The 23,817-nt window shown below is 40.2% G+C and overlaps 1 pseudogene; it reads right to left on the bottom strand.

The window, feature by feature from the left end:
• Nucleotides 1-4,083: 4,083 nt before the first annotated feature.
• LOC110562452 (large ribosomal subunit protein eL28-like) overlaps nucleotides 4,084-23,817 on the bottom strand; it is a 36,019-nt pseudogene continuing 16,285 nt past the window's right edge.

Genomic DNA, 23,817 nt, shown 5'->3' with positions numbered 1-23,817 from the left:
GAAACCTGATGTGGTAACTCTAGACAGACAAACCATTAATCACTTCATTAAGCCTACATCCATTGCCTGGTACATCAATGTCATGGTAGTAGTATTACACAGGTCCATATATCTGTACAACTCATAGATTAACACAGAGAGATATGCTCAATTGAGCTATTGGGATCTCAGGAAAATTTTTTAGTTTAGACCATTATACAAATTATCAATTGTTATTTGCAATCTTCTTCAGAGTATGTGTGGTCCTTTGAAGATGAATGAAGTGGAAGTTTCTGGTTTCTTTGAAGACTCAGTTTTGCCCTGTGATATTTTGCTGCAAGCTGGGCACATGATGTTTTGATCCCTTGTGTGAGGGATATGAATTTGGCCAGCTGAGAACATTCATGGGTGGACTCTGAGGAAAGGATATATAGAGAGGCCCACACACAGTGAGACATCGTTTTTTGGATTGACATGGCTGTGCTGATCTTCTTTGTGCTTCAACACTTGACTTTGAAGAGAGAAATGTTCCAGAGAACTTCTCAGGGCAATCTGAGTCTAACAGCTTTCATTGACTTCTCATACTGATTCGTTGTTGCTGTTTGGTGTTAATTTTCGGCCTGGACTGCTGGTATCCTGAGGACTGAGTTTTGTAATTCCCTAAAGATCCACCAACTCTAATCAGCAGGAAGTAGATAAAAGAGGTCTAAAGACCTTTTTCCTACTAATCTTCTGTCTAAGCTCAGGGTGGGGTGGTAGGGGATTGGTAGGGAGGAAAGGTGCTTAGGAACCCTAAATAAAGTAGGTTTGGTGAAAAATCTAAGCCTACGGATGGAAACCCATGTGGATTTACTTGGTTCTTGCGTGAAATAATCTGTATTCTCATCCAGACAATGACTCCAGGGCTTGGCAGGTGGAGGCAGGAGCTTGGAATTCAACAATATCCTTTACTGAATAGCCAATTTGAAACCAGTTTACACAACAAAAGAACCCACCTCGAAATGAAAATCCATACTCTAAAAACAATGTTTATCTCACCACCCTTGTATCCCTAATATTCCACTGCCATTCCACATAAAACTTTCATGCCCCCGTGTTCCACCCTCATTCAAACTAACTTTCTTATTCAGAATGTCATAGCTCTCCATCATTCTCTGGTTTAATTCCCCAATCACCTCCAAAACAGACCTGATATTTAAATCAAGCAACATTCCCCTGTGTCTCCAACTGAAAATACTGTTGAGCATTTTCCTTGCATTTTTTTTCCATTGAAGATTTCTTTCAAACTTCACATACAACTCAAAACATAACTCCATAAAGGTTGAATTCTGCAACCAGTACTCCAACAGTCATATTTTCCCCTTTGTTTTCCCAACCTTGGGAGGCAGCAAGAATCTCTTGTGTCACATGATTTAATAACAAGTTGTATTTTTCATAGCTCACCTGCTCCTTCTTTATAGCATTTCATCCATTTTACTTAAATGTTTCTTGGTTTTCACCATTTTTAGTTCATTGTCACCATCTCAGCATCCAGAGCAGAATCTGGCAACAGGCAGCTTTACAGATATTTGTTTAATGAGTGACTAGGTAAAGTAAATGCCTCCCTAGTTTGAATGTTACAAGGGCAAGAACCATGTTGCCATCCTTTTGTAAATTTGCTCCTCATAGGCCATTGAGCAAATGTCTCATCAGAGACTCAAACTCCTGCTGGTATCAAATACTAACAAGTTAGCCAGACTTTCTTGGATTGAGAGATAGATACAGTGGTATTATTATACTGTAACAATCACTGTCTAGATTCTCCCTGAGAGAAAAGTAAAAGAAAAACAGAAAAAGAAGAAGAAGTTTAGTAAGTGTGGGTAGGTAATAACTATCTTATTAAAATCTGAAAATATTTAAAAAGCATGAGTCATCCTTAATCTTTGTGCTTCATACAACACTCTTACAATTTTAGATATTTTATTTCTGTCCTATAGGAAATAAAACATTTTAAAGTATCTACTCGGATTTTTGTGTGGATTCATATCTCCAAACAAGAAAAGTATTTTATACCTTTTCCATGCATAAAGAAAGGGCAACATGATCTTATCAGATCTTATATACAGGGCTGAAGCGACAGCTCAGTGATTAAGAGAATTGATTGCTCTCAGAGGGAGTACAAGTTCAATCTATGGTAACCACACCGTGGCTCACATCTATCTGTAACTTCAGTCCCCCGGTATCTGATGCCTTCTTCTGGCTTCCTGGAATACTTCGAGCATGGATGACACAGGCATTCATGCAGGCAAAACACTCGTACACACAAAATAAGAAAATGAAATTTTAAAATGTTTAGCTCTTATGTGTATGCTGAATGGCACACTTGAGAATGAAAAGGTTTTGTTTTCTACCTAGCCTCTGATAGCTTTATGACGCCTTTTGCAAATTTGCAAGGTTGGGAAGATGAAAAGCATTTCAACATATACTCACTTCTGATTAGTCTAGAAAGTTTCCCCCTTTTATCTCCTTGTTACACGTAGTAGCCTTTACTTCTTCCCCTGGTCTTCCGTTACTGTTAAAATGTTCAAAGCAGATAGTAGGAGTTCTAGTAAAAAAGGATAACTTCCTAAGATAGTAATTGATGGAGTATTACTAATTCCTTGTTTCCTTATGACACTCTTACCTGAGAGTGGGGAATAGAAAATGACCTGTGTTTATTGATTTGTGAAATAGAATGCAAAAAAATGATCAAATTTTGATTTTGTATTTCTAACATATGCTATTGAAACTCCAAACAGAACATAATCTTAAACTGTTATTGTGAGAACCAAACTTATTAATAATGAAAGGTAGTTTAAGGAGGCTGAGAATGTACCTTGACATAAGGATCTGAGTTTGATCCTTGGAACCCACATTAAAAAACAACTATGGTGGCATAATTATCTCAGTTCCGGGAACAAGAGACATAGGGATTCTTGGGGCTTGCCTAACCTAACCAGTGAGTTATAAGCCAATGCTTTCATATCTTAAAAACAAAAAGTTCATGGACTAGGGGAGGAGTATAAGGGGAGAAGAGGGAGAGAGGGTCAGTTTGGGAGGAGATGAGGGAGGGGACCACAGCCAGAATACAAATTGAATAAATTTTAATAAATGTTAATAATTAAAAAAAAACATAAAAAGTTTAAATAGTGTTTGAGTAATGGCTCACAAGACTGACCTCCGGTCTGCTCTCGTGCACATGCACACTTTGAGTATTCAACAAATCACATAGGATGAGGACACTCATGTTATGGAAAAGGTAGGTGTGCTGGCTAGTTTTTATAAATTTATTTAATATTTATAAATTACAGTTTATTCACTTTGTATCCCAGCTGTAGTCCCCTCTCTCATCCCCTCCCAATCCCATCCTCCCTCCCTCATCTCTTCCCATGCCCCTCCCCAAGTCCACTGATAAGGGAGGTCCTCGTCCCCATCCCTCTGACCCTAGCCTATCAAGTCTCATCAGGACTTTCTGCATTATCTTCCTCTGTGGCCTGATAAAGCTGCTCCTCCATGAGAGAGAGGATCAAAGAGGTGCTGGCTAGTTTTATGTGAACCTAATAGAACAGAGTCATCTGGGAAGAGGAAACAACAACTGGGAAAATATTCCCACTAGATTGGTCTGTGGGCAAGCCTATGGTACAGCTCATGGGGTCTGTGGTCCTAAATGTGAAAAAAGAGCAAGCTGAGCAACCATGAAAAGCAAGTCAGAGAGAGCAGCATTTCTCCATGGCTTGTGTATCAGTATCTGCCTCCAGATTCCTGTCCAGCTTGAGTTTCTGCAATGACTTCCCTTCATGCTGAACTACAATTATAAAAGAAACACTTTTCATCACAGTTTGCTTTTAATTATGACGTTTTATCAGAGCAATAAAAACCTTAACTAAGACAACAGATTTCCCTCCAAGAATTACATGAAACCAATCTTCTGGACAGAGGAGAAAAAAGGAGATAGGAAGGGGGTCAGGGCTTAGTCTACTCCTTTGTGTGTGTGTGTGTGTGTGTGTGTGTGTGTGTGTGTGTGGTGGTGGTGGTGGTGGTGGTTGAAGAAGTCAGTGGACTCTTTATTGTTCTGAGGCGTGCGGCTCAGGGGCTCTTGCTGGGGTGGGTCCATTTCCTCTTCACCACCACAGGCTTCTGGCACTGGCCGTGAAGATGGCCGCCACTGGCAAATCAAGATGGTACATGTTCTTTCGGATCATGTGCCTGATGCTGAGGGTAGCCTGAGCATTCTTGTTGATGGTGGCCCTCACTTAGGAAGTGGCAGGTTTTCGCTGACCGGATCTGCGTTTCTTGAACACCACGACCCCTTTGCCATTGGCGGTGGGCTCCACTCCCACAGCCTTGCGGTGAATCAGACCGATGTAGTGGAAGGAGCTGCGGAGCCTTCAGATTACTGGGCTCCATGCTGTATGTCTGCTTGTTCCTCTTGATCCGGGAAACCGGAACAGTTCTGAACGACTATCCATTGCAGATGTGTGGACTTGGCAGAAATGCCATAGCCTACTCTTGAGTCTGGACTTCATGTTCTGAACTCTCCCTGTTTCTAGATTGGCCTTGCCTTGGAGGGAAGTAGTTTGAATTAGCACATAGGCTATGTGAGAATCTTGGGAAACAGTGCTCTGGTTTCTACTGTCTATACCTCAGGTAAAGGCTACAGGGTCTCTCAGATATGCCCTTTCCTCGGGGCGGTGAAACAGGAGAGGACATCAGAACAGTTAGGAAGCCAAGAAACATGAGAGAACCCCCAAACCTATCCTAGGGCCTTGAGGGAGATTTTGAACCAGAGGGGGCTAGACAAGAGACCAGCAGCAGCAACGAGGGGCCTAGAGAGACAATCCAGAAAATCTGATGGGCCATGGATACCACCAGGAGAGACGGCGACCAGCCGCACTATGGAAATAATAAAGATATCCCTGACAACAAAGGAAAAGGACTGTACACAGCTGTACCAGCTCCTTGCCCGGATGTGTGGACCAACCTCTGAAGTCATTTACACACCACTGCACTGAAAGCTAATGAAGGATAAAGGAAGAACAGTGCTTAAATGGTGACGTTTTAATTTAAGGCTTCTCTGAAGTGACTACATTAAAGTTCCTAAGGTTTCAAGGGACTCGAGAGAATTGTTTACTTTCAGAAAACAAAAATAGAGATTGTTACAGTTTTTGCACACTTGATTTCCTACCAAGTGACATTTGTAGACAATGCACACATAGAAGGTCAGGAGCTGGCAAGTGTGCAGACTACTGTGGGACACAGAGCCAGTGAAGCAGCTCCGGATCCACTTCAGAAGCTCAGTCTGTCTTCAAAGGGTTTTGACACGCTCACCCCTGGCTGGCCTGTGTCCTCCTCTCAGAACAACCAGACAGACGAATAAACACAGATCCCAAACGGACCACATGTTTCCTTCTTCTTCCAAGCGCTCTGTGGCTGGGGGCCTGCCTGTTCCAGACTCCCCATCTAGGTCCCACTGAATCAGCCTCACAGAAGCATTCTCGCTTCTCTCTTCACCCTGAAACACATGGGAAATTGTGACCAGACATGGGCAACCGCCAAACCTGGGGAAGAAGCTCACTCACTTCAGTTTTTCTTAGATTCAGGGTCCATGGTACACGGGACCCCACCCCCCACCCCTGCTTTATTCCTTTTTTATAAACACACCTACCCTCACTTGTCTCTTCCATTAAATAATGGCTCCAGTAAGCCCCTAACATTTCTTTGTGGATGAACAATGGTGATTCACTTGTTGTCTGTTTTTGTTTGTTTGTTGTTTTTGTTTTTGACATTATGAGAAGAGAAGACAATGCCATAGAGGAAAGGCAGAGAAGGAAGGCTTGTGGAGGAGTAGCTTGTTTCATCTCATTTCCTTAGGCATAAGTCCAAGTAGATATTAAGTGACCTTTGGATGCAGCTGACAGAAATGGAAAGTGTGGGTCAAAGGAAAGAATGCCCAACAGAACACAAGAGACAAGGAGTGAATGAACTCAGTGCTTCCCAATACAGCTGCATCCTGCAGCTCCACCTTGGCCAAACCATGCTCCCAGTATTGTGGAATGATGTCCAGAAATCTCTTCAGCCACTGAGGATCTTTCTTCTTTTAAATCACCATGTTGAGATATTACTGATCTCTAAAAAGCTATAAGCATTTAAACTACATATCAACATGACTTTGAGGTTAAGCACACACCCATAAAGCCATCACGATTATAAAAGCAATAAACCTGCCCATCACCTGCTAAAGTTTTCCTCTGCATTATTTTAAACTGTTATCTTGTTAAAAGAATAAACTGACATAAGATCTATCTTTGCAGCAAATTTTGAGAATATAATATAATTTGGTTAGCTATAGGTAATGTACTCTTACAAAGTAAATTGTCAGAATTTACTTATCTTGTACAACTAAAGAATTGTGCCTCTTAACCAACACCTCCCAAGTTCTCACCCTTCAGGCTGCAGACTCTGGCAACAGCAGTTCTACTCTCTGCTTCTGACTTTGACTATTTCAGATTCTATACAGAAATTAGGTCGTTGATGTCTTGCTGTGTTCTGCTTAGTTGATTTAGCATCTTAAGATAAAGTGTATAGATTGAATCTTATCCTCATGGTCATAAATAGAGTGGCCTGCTATTCTCTCTCTCTCTCTCTCTCTCTCTCTCTCTCTCTCTCTCTCTCTCTCTGTTTAAAAACAGATTTGTTTCATTTTTAATGATAAGCTCTGTGTCTTGGGGGAAGGTCATGTGCGTATGAGTACAGCAGAGACTAGACTAGGTCATTGGATACCCTGGACTATAGTTAAAAAGTACTTGTGAACCACACAACTTGGGTTCTGAGAAGCAAATTTAGTTCTTCTGGAAAAATAACAAGTATTTTAATCACCAATATGTCTCTGTAGACCCAAGATCCCTTTAAAAAAGCAGAATCACATTCACACATGCATGTAAACACATTCCAATTTCAAAGCAGATACTTAAGCAACTGTATAACATTACTAGTAGGAGTAACCACAAAGAGAATGTGAGAGTGTAGAAAACTCTTTAAGATCTTGATTCAGTTCTTAGGATATGTAGCTAGATGTGAAATAGATGAGTCATATGACAGTTCTATTTGTAATTTCCCAAGAGACATCCATACTCTTTCCACTATGGCTGTTGTCAATGCATTACCACAAACACAAACACAGGCACTCCCTGTGCTCAACATCCTCGCCAGCACTTACCCTTCTTTTATGATGATAGCCATTCTTACAGATATAAGGTGAAAACTCACTATGGTTTGAACATGTATTTTACTAATGACTGGTAGTGTTGAACCCGTTTCCATGTAACTGATGCCCATTTATATCACTTCTTTAAACAAATGTCTGTTCAGCCTCTTCTGATATCTGAATTGGGTCATGGGAGGTTTGCTCTTTCAATATGCAAGTTCTTTGAATATCCTGGATAGCAACACCTTGCCAGATGCATCATTTTCAAACTTCCTTCCTATCCTACAGGTTACTTTTATTCATTTTATTGGTTGTTTCTCTTGCTGTGCGGCAGCTATTTGGCTTGACACAATAATACATGATTATCTTTACTTTCATTTCTTATTCTTTCAATGTCATTAAAAATATTATTGTCATGGCCAAAGTCAAAGAGCTTTGTTATCTTATTTCTGTCTAGGAAGTTCACAGTTTAAGTCTTTAATCCATTCTGAGTTGATGTTTTTGTATAATGTAAGAGTCTAATTTAATTCTTTGTAGATATTCAATTTTCCTATCTAATTTATGAGAGAAACCAATTCTGCATTGTACATTCTTCTTTCCTTTTTAATCTCTGTGTGCATGCACGTGTGTGTGGGGGGACATAAGCAACTCTGTGTGACTATGTGTCTGGAAGCTGGATATAACCTTGGGTGTCATCCTGAGGAACAACACCACCTCCTTTGTGACAGGGCATCTTATTACTAAGCCCAGGGGTGGCCCTGTCTCTCCTTCTCCAGAGCTGTGATTGTAATAACTTCTGAATATTGAAGTCAGGCCCTTAGTCTTGCATGGCAAGCATATTGACGAAGGAACAAGTCTTGTTGAAAATTTACTTGTGGGCTTTTTTTCTGGACTTACTATTCTGTTCCATTAGTATTTGCATTTATTTTTATGCCACTCTCATGAGGCTGTTACAATTGTATCTTCGTAGTGTCATTTGAAATCAAGACGAAATATGACGCCTCCAGCTCTGATCAGTGTATACCTCTTGGCGATTTGAAGTCTTTTGTAGCTTCCTACCATGTTCTGGTAGCTACATATGACTGTTGTTACTATTTCACTGAAAAATGTCATGGAGATTTTGGTAGAAATTGTATTAAAACTGTAGGTCCTTTTATATACTTGGGCATATCACCAATACCACGTTCTCCCTGTGAACTTGGAAGACCTTTCAGTGTATTTGTGTCAACCTCTTTCATTGGTAATTTGTAATTTTCAGTTTGCAGATCTTTCACAGCTGTTGTTAACAAAATACTTAAGTAGTTATTTCCTGTGATAATTCTAGAAATGGTAGTGTTTTATAAATTTTCTTTTCAGATATTTCATTGTTAGTATACAGAACTGCAATGTGAATTTGTTTATTTATTGTTCCAATGTTTTGATGAGTTTCTTCACATTTTACTAATAAGATGGGACATAAACTCTACTGAAATAAACACCTTATGAACAGGAAATGATAACAAAACACTTTCATAATTACTTACATTATCCTCTCTGGATCACAGTACAACAAAGAGGACAAGACAAAGCAAACTGAACCTCCAAACATTCACTTTTGAGTGTATTTATGATGGAGAAAGAAAGGGCAAAGAGATTGAAGGAGAGTCCCTAGGGATCTCATCAGATGAAATGATGAAAATAGGCAACATCTTACTTGAGTACCCTAGAGGTTGGGAATAGCTGATGGAGAAAGCCCAGAATCCTTCATGCTAGCATCCTTGGAGACCATTTTTGTTCTCTTTTCACACCTGGCATGCATTTATTTGGTACCAGAGGAAGGATTTTTATTTTAAATTATGCATGTGGCTTTGCACCTTTATTCTATCAGAATCAAACTAAATGTTATTCCACAACACTCCATAAAGTTAATGATACAATGTGACTAGAACCCTTTCCTGAAATATGACATTCTCCAGGGACTGTAAGGGTATTAAAGGGACTGTATGCCAAGGCCAAGTCATACCCCTGGAGCCATATAGAAGCTCTACAGGTACTTTAATTCCAATGACATATATATTCCCAGGTTTCTGTGAATTCAATCAGAAGGTTTATGTGTAAAGCCCTTGAAAAGGCTGTCAGACCATGGCACAGGATGAGGGAACTGCCCAGATTTGACCAGCACAGCTAAAATCTACATGTACATGTGGGCAACTAAGGTCTGCTCAAAGTAGAGAGAAAAAGCAGACTGAAAATTTAAAAGATCAGAAGTTCAGCTTCCCTCACTTTGACTCTACAATGAGAAAAAGAAGCTTACTAAGATCTATAGTTAGGTCGCTGAAATCAGATTAATATTTTTAAGTGTTTTAATCACTAGCTGTTAAAAATATCTTTCATTTTTTTGTCTCATTAAGAAATTGGGGTTTGGAATGTAGTACAAGGATAGAGAACTTGCCTAGCATATACAAGACTCAGCACTGCAAAATAGAAAAATAAAATAAAAGAATAAAAAGACCTAATTCAGAATTTGTTTCCAATCACAGTCTTTCATTTTCATTTCCTAGATTTAATCTGTGTTTGCTCTAATTTTGAAACCACTGGATTCATTTGGATTCATTTCATACTCTATGTAGAAAATTTAAATATGTGGTGTTTGTGTGAATGTATTTGTGTGTGTGTATGCGTGTGAGTGTGTCTGCATATAAGTGCATGTGTGAGTGAGTGTGTGTGTTTGTGAGTAAGTATGTATATGCTGTACTAGTGCAGTTCCCCATATCAGACTTTTACCCACAAAGAAGATCTCTGAGAAGACTATGTAATTACTTTACTTCTTAACTACAAAGGATGAAAGTGGTGGAATCTGGGGTGCATAAATAATAAGGATATGTTGCTATGAAGAGGCTTTCTTCAAAGGATGTATTTCCACCTTCATATATGGCTGTATCCAGTTTCCTGTCATCACTCTCCCCAGCTACCATGTATTCAGATCAGGAAAATAGCAACTATTACAATAAATATCTGGACCACGGTGAAGAAGAGAGTTGTTTAAAATAAGGAGTAAAAACACTGCAGTAGCCATGGAATCGTTAGGGTTAGCACATGTCTCCCTGGCTCTCAGCAGGATTACAGGCCCTGTAATCCTAGTATTGAATTTGATCATGACTATCCCAGTCACCATCTCACAACACATTCATTCCAGAACAGACAAGACTCCCCAGTGTCAGCATCGTTTTTGCCTTTCTTTTCAGATCAAGACACGTTCGGTCTTCTACTATCACACATTTAGAGCAGATGTTCCAAAAAAGAGGATAAACCAGGTGCTTAACATATTCTATTCCAAGGGGTAATTTTAGAAATTATTGCAATCAATGAGCTAATAATAATGGTGGTAATGATGAGGCCAAGTTATTATTACCTATTACCTTTAATCATCGACAGCAACTCAATTGAACATAATTAGAGGCATCATCATAAATAACGTGGAGCAGATGGAAGACACTGGGTTTTTCATTTCCAGGACTGAGCGGGAAGGTTAATGATAGAGCAATGGACATGGAGAATGGGCCATTTATGCCCCCAGTCCACATGGCATTTGAATCTTCCCTGGTGGATACCTATAAAACAGAGCTGAATTTAACAGAATATATGGCAGCCAAACCCACACTTTCAAATCCTACTAATCAGTTTTTCAACAACCTTCTCCCTTTCACCCTTTACAAGATTTTATTTGCACAGGCTAAATGGTGGCCGTGTTTGTTTCTTTCAATTGCATTGGCATAAGAAAAATGGAGTGATAGTGTGTCCTGGCCTTCCCTCGAACCTCCCCAGTTCCTGAAATGCACGCCTCCAGGCTTTTCATATTTGGAAAACATCCAAATGCTTTAGAGAGTCAATTAGCATTAACATAATATTTATCACGGAGCACAGCAAGAATTGTCACTTCCTTTTCATTAACTCAGCAACAACAAAATACTTCCTATGTACTGCTAACTATCATGTAGGGACAAAGTGTACACAGACATGCAAGACACAAGTGTTCAGTTTCTACCTAGGCCATTACATTTGTCTAGGTTTATTACTTCTATGAACTTCTAATCTATTGATAATACATGGCTAGCATGGTAACACCCCCCCCCCCCGTCTGTGAACCAATGGCAGTCTGTGTTTTCTCTACAAAATCACTCTCCCAACAACACTGAAGTTGCAGACTCCTTCCTATCTCATCTGTGACTTACTATATTGGGGTCTCTCTCTGTCAGTCTCTCAGTCTCTCTCTATCTCTCTGTCTCTTTGTCTCTCTCTCTCTCCTTCCCACCCTCATTCTCTCCCTGCTCTTTCCTCTCACTCCTCAACCTAACACATGCTCAGGACTGTACAAAAGTAAGTTTTCATATCTCTAAAGGAACTTGCAGTCTAACAGATAAGACTGTTATCCGCAAGTCCTGGATGCAACACAGAATCAGGAGACACAATATTTGCCTGATTGGCCAAACAAGCTATTGGGAAGAGGTGAAATTCAACAGCACTTGGAAGGTGCTCACACAGTCTGCCCCACCCTTTCTGCTTCTGTCATTGCAATGATAACCAACCCTTAAAGACTGTGTGAATCAATATAGGACTAAATATAGTCCTTGTCACTCAAAGACAATTATAATATAAATACCCTGAACAGCAATCACATTCAGGAATTATGCAAGCCTTCATGTCATGTTTCACATTTTAAGGCCTTTGAGGGGAGGTTTTACTCAAATGTCTCTCAGTGAGTAAATACATATGGTCTATAAACATGTCCAAGGGCAATTTTCTCCACTTGTACCCACACATACCTCACTACAGAACCTAAAACCAAACCCACTTAAAACTTTTATGGAGTTATAGTCTTCTTTTAAAAAATCATAATTCCCATTAAAACCAATAAGAATTTGGTATAAAAATTAATAGCAGGATATAAGCTTATAGAATCTTATCAATAATATCTTTATAATCCACTGGTCTCTTTGAGATGTGCCAAACACAACCACAATTTATTGATGAATATGATATTTTACAGTATAAAATTTTATATATGTTTTCCTTTACTCAATTAGTAAATCTTATTTAGGTTAATATTATCATGAGATTTTACTTAGCAGTGGTCAGATATCCTAGCCAAAGCAGATAATTTCATTTGAATTGTTTGCCTAAATATTCTAATTCTCCACTTCACGAAAATAAGGAAACTGAGATGGAATGGAAAAACCTTTGACTTGAAAAAGCTTTAGTATATAATTGTCATGTACAATATTCCATACATGATAGATGAGAGCTGAGCAAAAACTGTGAATGACAGAACCCAAGTTTCCGATAATATCACACATAAGTTCAAGTAAGAGGCCTGCCTTCAAACACAAAGTCCCAAGTGATGGAGGAAGACACCCAGCATCAGCCTCAGACCACCGCGTGTTCACAGAGTCCAGCTTGCCTAGGCATCCCCATCTTCCTTCTGAGCACTGAGGTTCCATGTAGGATGCTGCGCCTAGTGGATATGGGGATGCAGATATCAGCCCTCACACGGTAAGTGCTTTATCCACTGAGTCATCCCCACAGCCCTTATATATCCACATCACAAAATACTTTGGCTTTAATTTGGTAAAGGATGGGACATTGCTGACTGTCTTTGTTGCCATGCTTAGCAGGTCGGTGGGATATCGTGAAGGTATTTTTCTCATTAGTCACCGTAGCACAACGAGTTGCTTCCCAGCCCTGCTCAATTCTATCTGACACTCTTGCCAAGGCATGTTCTTCCTAGCATCTCATGCCAGGGTCCTCCTTTTCTTGGACAGACCCAGCAGGCTCCTTGTCCTCCCCACTTCCCACAGATCGTTAGCTATAGTAGAAACATGTTTGTATTATCTCCTAGCTTAAAACTCTATCAGCTGGGACACAGAGTTAACGCACGGTGGAGATGAGGGAGGGAGGGAGGGAGGGACTGGGAGGGAATGAGGGATCGGGACACGGCTGGGATACAGAGTTAATAAAATGTAACTGATAAAAAAAAATAAAATAAAAAGAAAAAAAAAGAAGCAAAAGAAAAAAAAAGAAAAATAAAATTAAAAAAAAAAAACTCTATCAGCAGGCCCCTCTCTCCTGTATAATAAACAATGTTACTTAGGTATCTATGCACTAACTCCCTCAAGCACAAAACCTCTGGAGCCTCTATCCTCTGACCAAGAATTCCTCACTGTTTCATTAATTACCCTAATTTCTCATGCCACATACTTTGCTGTCCATCCTTGGCAAATTCACCTCAGATGGCATTTTCACAGACCCCTTTGCCTATAAGCCCCAGCCTTGCTCCTTTGTTTCTCCAGAAAAGCAGAGACTGGTAACTCTAATTGTCTCATTTCCCTTTGTCCATTTGTACCACAGTCTCCCTCATATTTCAGAAAGCACTGTAATTTACTACTCTCTGTAGCCCTAACGTAACCCTCAATAGAAATAGGATTGTTGGAGAAGCTGGTTTGTATAATTTCATAACAACAAGCTTCTGAAAATGCCTAAAGAAACTGAGAGAAAGGAAACTTAGAGAGAAAGAGAAAATGTACGTGACACCTGATTAGAAGAGAGACTGTAGGTTGGGAAGAGGGGGAAAAGATAATGGATTCTGCTTTGAACACAAAAAATATGCCCTTAGCATTCATCACAATCACAACCTGATTTTGAAGGTGCAAGTACTTGTGATTAGAAGGGAATAGAAGATAAAAATGTCTTTCCTTTCCATATCCCAGGCCTAAGACACCCACCCATCTCTTGATAACTTCCTCTAAAATGACTATGACTTTCTTTAGACCTGTTTCTCATCCAAATAATTCCTAGGGCAATAACTCACATTGGGCAAGTCTTCAGCTTCTTTATCTCTGCATGTGTGTGTGCTAGGGGAGAAGGAAGCAGAAAGTGATTTGCAACCTGGCACTGGAAGGAAAAGACTGTCAAGGAGACCAGATATTGTTTTTGTTATTACTCCCTTGCTTTAAACCTGGATCTGTTTATTGTTATTGTCCTGCCCTCCTCACTGATGCTCCATCCATTTCCTCATTGCAAGTGTGAAAGGAAACCTGGCAAAAGTCACCCTTGCTAGAGCTCCGAATCAGTCATGGAATCACCCAGAGATTCAGCAAGACATCTGTTAAGCATTTGGAGCTCCTGTCCGCCCTGCCTTGAGGGATGTCAAAGCAGGCAGGCTCCTTTCTCCTGGAAGGCTGTAAAACACACAGAGATAAGAACTTGGAGCAAAGAACCAGTGACGCTTACTTAAAAGAGCAAGTGATAGACCCTGGAGGATGCAAGTTGCAGAAGGGAAGACTGGCAGGCAGATCCAGCTTAAACAGACAGGCCTTACACTTGAACTCACGCTTACACAAAACTCAGGCAAGATGGCCAGCAAGTAAATAACATGTCAGCTGTGGAAACTAGTTACGTGATCCCTGATGTGTCTGGCTGCTCCTCTGCATAGGAAATCCGTAGATATGTCTGTGGAGGATTTCCGATGCCATGTTCACTGTCAAGGTTTTTAAAAGCCATGTTACACAGAACAACCTTCTCAAAGGCACTGATTATTTCTAGTCATAGCTGTCTGATGGGTGCTCCAATGGATTGGCAAAAATGTTTTCTTTTCTCCCCACAATATAAAAGCTTACCAATGAGAAAAATCAACACCAAAGAAGAAGAGAAAATGAAGAGAAAGAACAAGGGGGAGGAAGCTGCTAGATAAAGGTTGTAGGAATCTATACACACACGTTTCAAAGAAAAACAAGAAAACTGGGACAAAAAGGAGAAAAATTATAAATAATAAATTCTGACTGACTCTATGAAGAAATTCTTGAGGCCAGGCCACAGTAGTTGCAACAAAACAGTTCTCTGCCTTTAAAAAAAAAAAGTATCATTGCTAATTTCAAAAGTATTCTGAAAGTAGATGAGCAAAACTTGATTGCGAACAAGATTTAAACAACCAGAACCAAATACAGAGCTTCAGTGTCTGAGAAAAGACAGATGTAAGTAGAGGAAAGAAAAAAAATGGAGAGAAGGACAGAACAAATAGGAGGGGAAAAGGGAAAAAAGGAAAGCCAGACCAAGAGTTGGATTCTTGCTTTATAAAGTATTAATAACCTGCAAAGGGTTATTTGTCATTGGTGAATTTAAAAATTTATTACACTATATTAGCAAGAGACCAGAATGTCCAAAGTCATTGGTTTGGAGTGTTTTTAAAATGTGTCTTCATGTAGGGGACAGTGACCCAAGTTGACAGGCAGTCTCCTTGTGAAATGGGAGAGCAGGGACTCTAAATCTGCCTGTTCCCACACTGGCTGTGCTGATAATGGCCAGAGAGCACCACTGGGGCTCAGGGAGACTTTGAAGTTCAGAAAAACTTGGATAGGAAAGGAGGAGTGGCTGTGGAAGAGAATGAGAATTTATTATGGGGACCTTTGGGGGGTTTCGTATAGAAGCCTTAAATTAACTTTTAATGCATAGGAAATTCTATGCTGTCACCCACTGTCTTCACTTGATTGCTTTCGTGTTTGCTGAGTGCTTTTCATATCACCGCAGACCAATTTCTGATCTTTGCAATTTTATTAAAACAACACAGGGGTAGGGATTGAATGCCTCAAACTTTAGTTTAAGGCATCAGAAGGCAAGAAAGTGGGTACCGTCAGATCACTGCTCCACATACAGCTAAGTGAAAGACGCATAGGGAGTCTTGGGAATTTTTTAGACAACCCAGAATATGTGCCCTTAAGGAGGTCATGTTTCCAGAGTTGTCACCTTCCTAGCTGTCCTCTTCTCTTCCAGTTTGAGGCTACCATAAACTCCTGCTTCTGTGAATTCTACCTGAATTTATGCTACGCCACCAGCTACAGCTCTTGTTCTCCATCCACTGATCTTCCCTTCTGGAGAACCTCCCTCTACCAGCATCATTCTAGTTCCCCATAACCCCAAATCCTTCCTGACGCCCCAGATGCTCTCAGTTGCTTCTTTCCTGGATCCCCAGAGGCTTCTCCACGGCCCCTCTCGTAGCTAGACTGTCTCATCCCATCATTTAGCATCTCTCCCAGCGGAGCATCAGTTTCTTGAAGGCAGCTGAATTTCAGCTTCACAGCAGCTGGCACTTACGATCCTTGTTGAGTTAACGAATTCATTCATGCTCAACACACAAATTATGGCATCTGACACAGGGACACAAAGGTAAGAATGACAAGAAAGAAGGCTCTAGTTTTCCAGAAGCTTCTCTTCCAGCAGTCTGGCAATCATTAAAGTAATTATTACACAGGTGCAATGACAATGTGACTGCACTCTCTGAATAAGAAAGGCTTGAGATGAACTTTGGAAATTTTCTAGAATTTACTGAGACTATGTGTGAAGGGCTCAGAAAACTCAGAGACCAACTGGAGGTGGGTATATGAACAGAAGTCCTGAGGCAGAAGGAGTATTGCAAAGAACAACTAAAGCCTAAGAAGAGAGTAGAGTGGTGGAGACAGAATGTGAGTCTAGGAAGATGGAAGGAGGGACGTATGTTCCTGTCTTCCTCTACATTAACCCCCACAGTTGAATTTCCTTCCTGTGCGTGTTTTTAAGAAACGAGACACCGCACAAACTTTCCACATTATTTTCAACAGGAACATAGTGTGCTGCGCCATAGGTATTCATTCATTCATTCATTCATCCATCCATTGATGCATCCATGCATTCATTCATTGTTATTTTCTGAATTATATTTCCTGACCCCCCCGGAGATTACAATTGTAACAGGTTTGCACCTGTGTCCCTGTATGTAGTCCTCGACCACAACAGGGAAGGGTTCTCTTGTAGTCTAATACTTAAGATTGATCAGCAATGGGGATCTTTGTTTCCCGGCTATGTCACTAACTAGTTGTATGTGAGAGAAACTTCAGCCACCACATCTACCAAAAAAGGAGATAAAAATATCACCTGCCATGAATAGCTGTCATACTGAGATGACACTGGCAAATTTTATAATTCCTCCTGCCATGGGGAGCTCTCCTTGAATATTAGCTGACAGTTGTGGTGAAAAGAGAGGAGGCGATGTGGAACTGAGAAGATGGCCCAGTGGCATCTCAGTTACTTTCCTTTCTCTTTATTTTTACCTTTAATTTTTTTCAAGATAGGGTTTCTTTATGTAGCCCTGGCTGTCCTAGAACTTGCTTTGTAGACTAGGCTGACCTTGAACTCACAGATATCCACCTGCCTCTGCCTCCTGAGTGCTGAGATTAAAGGAATGTTGCACCATGGTAGGCTTTAGTTACTTTTTTGCCTCTACAATAAGATATTCCAATAAAAGCAACTTAAGGAAAGAAGGTTTATTTTGGTTCATAGTTTGAGGGTCTGGTCCAACATGGTGAAGAAGGCACGGCAGCAGAAGCTTGAGGTGGATGATCACATTGAATATAGTCAGAGGGCAGATAAAAGAATGCTTGTACTCAGCTTGCTCTCTCCTTTTCATTCAGTCTAGTATCTCAGCCCAGAGAATGGTGCTATTCACAGTAGCATTTTTCCCAATTCAATTAGTCTAATCAGGATAGTGCTGCACAGGTGATTCAAGATCATTTTGAAACTGATCATTGGTATTAACCATTGTATCACACAAGCAAGATGACCTGAGTTTAATTCCTAGAGTTAGAGAGTATTTTTCAGGAAGAAGAAAGATCTTAAGAGCATGAAGGATAGTTACCAAAAAAGAAGTTATATGAAAGGAAAAAGAGGAATAATGAAGATGGAGATTTAAGGGAAGAAAGGGATGAGATGGTAAGGCACAGTGGGAGATACTGAGGAGATAAAGAACACTAATGGGGTTTGAAAAGACCATATGGAAAAAAACTGTTATTTCATAAGGTGTGTGTGTATGTGTTGCCTTTCATTGCGGAGTAGGGGTAGTGCTCCTCCCAGAAGCTATGATTCATTAAACAAAAATCCTAGTACCAAATGTGTACCAAACTTGGAGCTGCTGGTTGGAGGATCCTAGAGACAACCAGAAGAAGACAGGCCATTGCCTTTGGTTAGATTGGTTACTCACCAGAACCTATTGCTGAAGACACCATACATTTTGGTCACCATACATTTTGTGAAGAAATGAAGCGGTTACTTGTCTCGAACCAGCCTCCTTGCTATTTAGCTTTCAGTGTTATAAGGTGCTGTGCATGCGTCTAGGAGAGAAAAGCCATTAACAGTCTTCCCCGGGTGTGAGCCAGCGGATGTACAGTAACAACCATCCTGGCAAAATATGTCAATTTGTACAACAGTGGCATGACTGTTCTGGAGGCAAGCAGCCACCTTCAAGTTAGATGTAAGACCCATTCCAAGTAACAGGGAACTCATAACTTGTGCTGTAAACTTGACCATGAACCCATTGTTGTAGAAGTAAGAGGCTCTAAGAAAGAAACTACTAATAATTGGCTAAATAAGCCTACTAGCAAAATACTTTCTACATACATACTTCTCTATATAACTACAGATCATTACAGCTCTAAATCCTCATCTTTTTGTAGTAGACAGTGGCTAATCCAGAGACTCACACCTAGTCAAAGTGAAGAAATTGAGTGACTCTGGAACCCTAAGTGGGACATTTACATCTCAGCCTCCTTATCCCAAGGCTCAAGGGACATCACAGAAAAGAGAGCATAAAGAATGTAAAAGCCAAAGCTTAGAAAGTAAAGATGAAAAACAGTGTCGTATGAATGTGACAGGACCACTGTACAAATGAAATCACAACAGTCATGATTGCCTGCACAAGATCAGTCCAGTCAACATTCCAGCATGGAATCATGAGCTTCCACCCTTAGCTAAAGAGCTATTGGCAGTTTATGGCAGTTGAGATGGTTAGTCACTTTTCTTCAGGAGTATGTCCCTGGTAGTTTGCCCATGCCCTAGAGCCATATGTCTATGTGCAAATAGGCAGCACTAGTTGGATTCAGTGCTCATTTTCCAAAAGCCAGCAAGAATCTGGGAGAAGAATATGGGAGATTTCAGGAAGAGTTGGGGGAGGGAGTCAAAAATGAATATAGTCAAAATACATTGTATGTATCCTGAAAGAAGAAATTAAAAAGAGCATATTAAAAATGAAGTTCCACTTAAAATATCAAAGCTGGATCTTGGACAGGAAGTAGGTCTGATATCATGCTGTCCTATCAGTTAAATAAATGTTATCCCAAAGCATGTGGATTTGATTTTTCTTTAAATTTAGAAAAGACTAGAATAGAGAAAAGTCTTGTAAAAAAAATCATGAGTGTTATTTCAAATCCATTCTCCCCACAAAAAGCTTCAAAAATTTAGCAACAATTGGCAGAATCAGTTCTGTTCCTCTGACCCCACTGTGGCCGTTCATGTCACAATGATGAGACGCTTTCATCTTTGCTATGCTTGGGATCTGTACTGTAAGCAATGAATTCCATTTGTTTGTCAGTGAAGTCCCAGCTACAGAATAAATCTCTCCATTTCAACTGCATTTTAGCCTTTCATTTTCTAGTACTGCAGTTTTTCTCAAACATCCCCAGTGTATAAGGTCTACTGTGTCTGATGATCACACAGTGGGGCTACATCAGAGGCGGTGCCAACTGCTGAGGTAGCACAGAGAAAAATGTTGACTGTGATAAATAGCAAAAGAGTAGAGTTGCGAAAGTTGACTGTCTGTACTCCTTTTAACCTGCTGCATGATTTCAGTCACATCCTTGATAACTCATCTGGGTTTGCATAATGACAATGACTATGTCAGTAAAGGTCACTCCCCCCCCATGGCTGAGGATGTAGCTCAGTGGTAAAGTATTTGCCTAGTGTGTACATAGTCCTGAATTCAATGTCCAGCAATGCTGAAAACCTAAAACACTAAATTAAGCATTTTGAAATATTGAAGCTTATAGAGACTGTGATCTTACTGGAAAATTTTAAACCATCATTTCCTCTAATCTTTCCTTGGCTTCACACTTTGCATCCTCTGAGCTACAAAGAAAGTATCATCCCCCATCAGCCAGAAGTTCCCTCAAAAATTTGCATTCTCCTGTGAAGTATATTACTTAGACATAACTAGTCAAAAAAAAAAAAAAAAAACCAGCATCTGCTAATAGGATTCAAGATCTACAAGGACTGTTATCTTGGGAATTGCCTTTGTTGGATATTTTTCCTTTATTTCTTTGTTCCAGTTCACTAACAGCTTTTTAGAACACATATTCTTACATGCATAGGCCTCAGAGGCTAAAAACATTAAGATGATAAAAACTCAGCCACTACCCTGAAGGAATTCACAGCCAATTATAGCAGGCAAGAGAAAACCAATGACATGGTGCAGCCAATCAGACCCTTAGGGAGTGCCATGGAAGGAGAGCACGGGTTACAGGGATGAGTTAGTCTCATCCCAGGGTGTAGGAACTTCCCTCACTCTGCATCCAACAGGGTCTCCAACATGCATTAACATTAGACCTAAACCCCTCCTGCTTCCAGAGGAAGTTTATTATCACCACCCACAGAGCACCAGCCATGTCCTCCAGGCATTTCCCACAAGTCCCAGTGACCAAATAATTACGCACCTTTGACCACACACCCAGGTGGTGCTACATATATATGCCTTGTAATCGCAGCTAATGAATTACTCCCTTCGGCTGCATAAAGAGCAAAGCCAAAGTTGCCCCCGGCATCCACCTTGAGTTACAGCAGCTACAAGTGAAAATTCTAGCTATTTCATCCCATGCTTCTTAGCATGTTAATAAGAATAACTCCTTACATCTATAGGATACCTCACTTTTCACAAAATACCTCTCCATCAACCTTCCTGTGTGATGCAATCAAGCACTCATTGCAACAGGTAGTATACAGATAATTTTCTGTATTTTATATGTTAAAAAAAAAAGCTGAAACTTGGTGATTCAAACTAAAACCCATATTAATAGCACTCTGAAATGTTAGCACACTGTAGGACAACCGAAGCACAAAGAAAAGGACAGCACAGAGCACTCACACTAGCTCTTAGTCTCACAAGCCAGTGCGTATCAGCCAACATGAGCTTAAACTAGCTTACCATCAAAGCAGAGACCTGAGTGCTGGCAGAGGGAAATCAGGATAGCTGTACCCTCATAAACACCTGGCTGGAATGAAAGATAAAGCAAACGTGCAATCAGATGCATGATAGGGCAAAATGACACACATGCCTTCAAAGTACCTGTTTGGGAACTGTGGTAATATGAATAAAAAAAATGTTCTCCAATGGCTCCTGTAATTGAAAAATTGATCCTCAGTCGGTGACGCTTTTAGTGGGGAGTTATTGGGACCTTTAAAAAGTGGAAACCAAGCTGTGCATCCAGCACCAGCTTGGTCTTCATGTGGGAGTCCTAGTAAGGAGAGCAGGGGCTGTCTCTGACAAGATCTCTTTTATATGCTTTTCTTTTTTTTTTTTTAAATATAACATTTATTAGATATTACAGACCAATCAATAGTCTCATTTAGTTTACATTTTTAATTGAAAATTTGTGCTCTCCTGAATTGAGGAACACTGAAATCTTAGCATTTAAGACTTTCCTTCTTCCCAGTGTAGAAGTGAACAGTGCACATCCACAGCTTTTTCTCAGACCCCATCACATTCTGCCCTGAGTGGTTAAATGGAAAGTATCATTAGCTGAAGCAATTTTATATGCTTTTCAATCACTTCCCCCCATGATAGAGAACATACTCAGTCCTGAGAAGTCTTGATATGCTGGGATGGGTAGGTGGGATGGGTAGGTATGTGTGGAGGGGAGGTCCTCTTTTCTAAGAGAGAGGGAAGTGGAAGTATGGGAAAGAGGGAAGGAGGGTGGAGACTGGAGGAGAGCAGGGAGGTAGCTACAATTAGAATGTAAAGTGACTGAGTGAAGAAAGAAAGAAAGGAAGGAGGGAGGGAGAAAGGAAAAAAAGAAATGGAAACTTATTGGAGGAAACACTTCACTGAGAGAGGTTTTAAAAGTTGATAACTGTCTTTTTTCCATTGTATGGTTTTGGCTTCTTTGTCAAAAATCAAGTATCCAAGTATCTGTAGGTGTGGGGGTTTATTTCTGGGTCTTCTATTCTATTCCGTTGATCCATCATTCTGTTTCTATGCCAGTACCATGTAGTTTTTATTGCTATTGCTCTGTAGTACAGCTTGAGATTGGGGATGGACATATCTCCAGACTATCTGTTGTTGTACAGGATTGTTTTGGCAATTCCAGGGTTTTTGTTCTTCCATATGAAACTGAGAATTGTTCTTTCAAGTTCTGTAAAGAATTGTGTTGGTATTTCGATGGGAATTGCATTGAATCTGTAGATTACTTTTGGCATGATGGCCATTTTCACTCCATTAATATTCAATTTCTTTCTTAAGAGACTTGAAGTTTTTGTCAAAGAGGTCTTTCACTTGCTTGATTAGAGTCACCCCAAGGATATACAAAGAACTAAAGAAGCTGAAAAGCAGCAATCCAAGTAATCCAATTAAAAAATGGGGAACAGAGCTAAACAGAGAATTCTCGACAGAGGAATATCGAATGGCAGAAAAACACTTAAAGAAATGCTCATCCTCATTAACCATCAGGGAAATGCAAATCAAAACTCAATATAAAACTGAGATATCACCTTACACCCATCAGAATGGCCAAGATGAAAAACTCAAGCGATAACACATGCTGGAGAGGTTGTGGAGAAAGGGGAACCCTCCTCCACTGCTGGTGGGAATGTAAACTGGTACAACCACTCTGGAAAGTTATCTGGTGCTTTCTAAGACAAATAGGAATAGTGCTTCCTCCAGACCCAGCTATACCACTGCTAGGTATATACCCAAAGTTTGTTCAAATACACAAAAAGGACACTTGCTCAACGATGTTTATAGCAGCTCTATTTGTAATAGCCAGAACCTGGAAACAACCCAGATGTCCATCAACGGTGGAATGGGTACAGAAATTGTGGTATTTTTATACAATGGAATACTACTCAGCAATCAAAAAGGAGGAAATAATGAAATTTGCAGGCAAATGGTGGGATCTAGAAAAGATCATTCTGAGTGAAATATCCCAGAAGGAGAAAGACAAACATGGGATATACTCACTTATATAGACCTATAAGATATGATAAACATAATGAAATCTATACACCTAAAAAAGATAATCAATTGAGCGGACATGGGGTAAGATGATCAATCCTCATTTAGAAAGACAGATGGGAAAAAAATAAAAATAAAAATAAAAAAGAAAGACAGATGGGATGTGCATTGAACGTATGACAGGAGTCTACTGAGTGCATCTGAAAGACTCTAACTAGCAGTGTTTTCAAAGCAAAGACTCATGACCAAACCTTTGGCAGAGTACGGGGAATCATAAGAAAGAAGGGGAGTTAGTCTGATGGGGAAAGGATAGGAGCTCCACAAGGACCAAATATATCTGGGCACAGGGTCTTTTCTGAGACTGACATTCAACCAAGGACCATGTATGGATATAACCTAGAACCTCCACTCAGATGTAGCCTGTGGTAGCTCAGTAACCAATTGGTTTCCCAAAGTGAGGGGAACAAGGACTATTTCTAACAGGAACTCAATGACTGGCTCTTTGGTCTCCCCACCCCCGAAGGGAGGAGCGTCCTGTTAGGCCACAGAGGAGGGCTTT

This window comes from Meriones unguiculatus, chromosome 1 (assembly GCF_030254825.1).
Source record: "Meriones unguiculatus strain TT.TT164.6M chromosome 1, Bangor_MerUng_6.1, whole genome shotgun sequence".
Lineage (NCBI taxonomy): Eukaryota > Metazoa > Chordata > Mammalia > Rodentia > Muridae > Meriones > Meriones unguiculatus.
Note: the sequence above shows the minus strand (reverse complement) of the source record. Positions and strands in the feature narration are given on the sequence as shown.